This window comes from Pinus tabuliformis, chromosome 3_1 (assembly GCF_031772625.1).
Source record: "Pinus tabuliformis cultivar Carrire ecotype Pingquan chromosome 3_1, CPIR1, whole genome shotgun sequence".
In the NCBI taxonomy this organism is placed as follows: Eukaryota; Viridiplantae; Streptophyta; class Pinopsida; order Pinales; family Pinaceae; genus Pinus; species Pinus tabuliformis.
In genome coordinates this window covers 772,650,131-772,652,847 of record NC_142301.1, presented here as the reverse complement: position 1 = coordinate 772,652,847, position 2,717 = coordinate 772,650,131, and positions in this window count along the sequence as shown.

The following is a 2,717-nucleotide window of genomic DNA, read 5'->3' as shown; positions in this document are numbered from 1 at the left end:
TTTGTATGGTGTTCGACATCAAATCATCCATTCACACTATGCAGAATGTATTGCAATACCCTGAGGATTATTATCATTATCGTTGATTTCTCTTGCGTCCGTTAACAACTTACATCATTGGCTAGTAATCGGACAGTGTCTTCCCATGTTCGACTTCAGATCACATATTCACATGGTCATACTCATACTTGAGTGAACAATTAGATGAGATAGAAGACCCCAGATCTAGTTTCATCCATCTGGGCTGCGATTTCAGGAGTACCAAATCATATGTACAATGGCTTTACGTTGATGGTCACTCCAATCACAGGTCTATATCTATAGATTACTATTTATGTACATGTAATGAAAGTTTATAAGTTGAGCATGGGCATGCATTCCCTCAGTGGTTCATGTAAAAATCAAAATATCATGATATATGTATTGTAATCGATGCAAGTCACCTTCCACTTCGATACCTCCTCATCACATTGTAAAGCATTTCATTAGACATTGGCATTTTTCTGACTTCATGCTTTAGAGGGGAACTATTACAGATCCATTTGGGCACATCAATCCCATCATCCAAATCAGTCTTTAGGGCTCATCAAACCCTAATTCCAGTTGGTACATTCCCTAAACAAGTGACCCCTTTGAATTCCTCCTTCCCAGATAGTTTCATGAGTTGAAGATATCCAAAAATTGCCTCTAGAGGGACCAATGCAGGTAGGCGCATGTAAGGGTGCACTGCAGAGCAATTAAGTCCATGCCAGGATGCTTTGCAGAGCACTTAACCTTCCTTTCACCTGTGCTGGGTGATTTTGAGTGAAATTCACATAGGATTCAAGGAATATTCTTATCTCTTGGAGTCATCTAGAAGGTTCCCTCACTTATCAACTCCTATGAGCTCAAAAATGGATGAGGAATGAGTTAAGATGCATCCTATCCTCTCATACCTTCCTCCATGGAACTAACTCTAAGTATGGAAGGCCATTCAATGCCACCATTTATGACAAAACCTCCTTAATCTCCCTATAAATTGACCACTCATCTAAGTGATCAGGGGTTGGACTCTGTTGAATTGTAAGGAGATAATTTTGCTATGAGAATTGGCTTTCAAGAAAGTATTGTAATGCTACAAGTTTGTCATGCTTTTGATGTGATGTGGATGGGATCCAAGCTGGAGGAATGACTTTGAATGAGACACAATGGTTGTAATTCCTTCTTCTATTCAATAAAGTATTTGAACCTTTCTCCCATTGTTTGTATTGCCTTATGATGCTTATATGTGTGAAATGATTCTTATTCCGTTTACTTGTATTCAATAGATCTTTTTCTTTGATCGTTTCTTTGTCTTCTATTGGTGTTTACAGGTACCTCTCAAGTGTGTTAAGTACGGGAAGGAGTGATAGGATCGATACAAAGGAGACAAGAGGAAAGCGGAACCACAAGTAGGTATTCTCATGTTCTTTGTCTTATCTATTGCTTATAAGAAAAGGCTAAAGTGATTTAAATTGTTGTTCTAGATTTGGCTACTTATATAGGGAATTAGTATTTATCCATTGATGCCAAATTCTCCAAAACAATGGCATAGTAGGATTTTTTTTTTTTCTCTTTCCTAGATAGGTTCAATGGGTACAATCAAATCCAGATTAGTCCAAAAGACCAGGATAAAACCACCTTCACTTGTCCTTGGGGTACTTCCACCTATATGGTCCTTCCTTTTGGCCTATACAATGCCCCTGCCACTTTCTAGAGAGCACTCTTGAGTATCTTTTCCTAGCTAGTCCATGATGCAGTAGAGATTTATATTGATGATTTTACACCCTATGGGTGTGATTTCTAGGAGGCTTTGTCCAACTTAGCTAAGGTGTTGAAGAAATGCATTGAAATAAACCTATCCATTAGTCCTGAAAAATGTGAGTTCTTGATGACTGCAGAGACTATGCTAGGATATTCAATATCCCAGAAAGGACTGCAAGTGGACCCAAACAAAATAGCTATCATCCAAAGGGTCCCACCTCCGCAAAAGTAGAGAGATGTCAGAATTTTTCTAGGTTTATCTGGAAACTATCAGAGGTTTATAAAATATTTCATCAAGTTAACTTCTACTCTATTTGGGTTGTTGGCCAAAGATTATGAGTTTGTATGGTCAAAAAGTTGTTAAGAGGCCCTATACACCTTGAAGGACAAGTTGACCATTGCACCTATTCTCTGAGGCCTATTCTCTGAGGCCTGAATTGGGCAATTCATTTTCATATACATGCTAATGCCTCACACAAAGCGATAGGAGCATCACTAGGCTAGATAGGTGACAAATTACCTTATTCCATTTAATTTATTAGTAAGAATCTGTCAAAGGCGGAATTGAACTACACAGTGACCGAAAAGGAGCTCCTGGCTGTTGTGCATTCATTGGAAAAAATTAGGTATTACATTACAGGTTATTAAACATTTGTACATATTGACGATGCTGCAATTAGATATTTAATGAATAAACATGATGTGAATGCCTGGATTATTACATGGTTACTTTTATTACATCAATTTGATCTAACTATTGTTGGTAAGCCTGGCAAGGAAAATGTTGTTGCAGATTTTTTTTCAAGATTAATTTTGCTTGTAGGCGAGGAAGGAATGGTTGATGATTAGTTACTAGATGGACACTTATTTTCCATTTTAGTTATATCTCCATGGTTTGCTGACATATCAAAATATTTTGTGTCTACAGAGTTCCC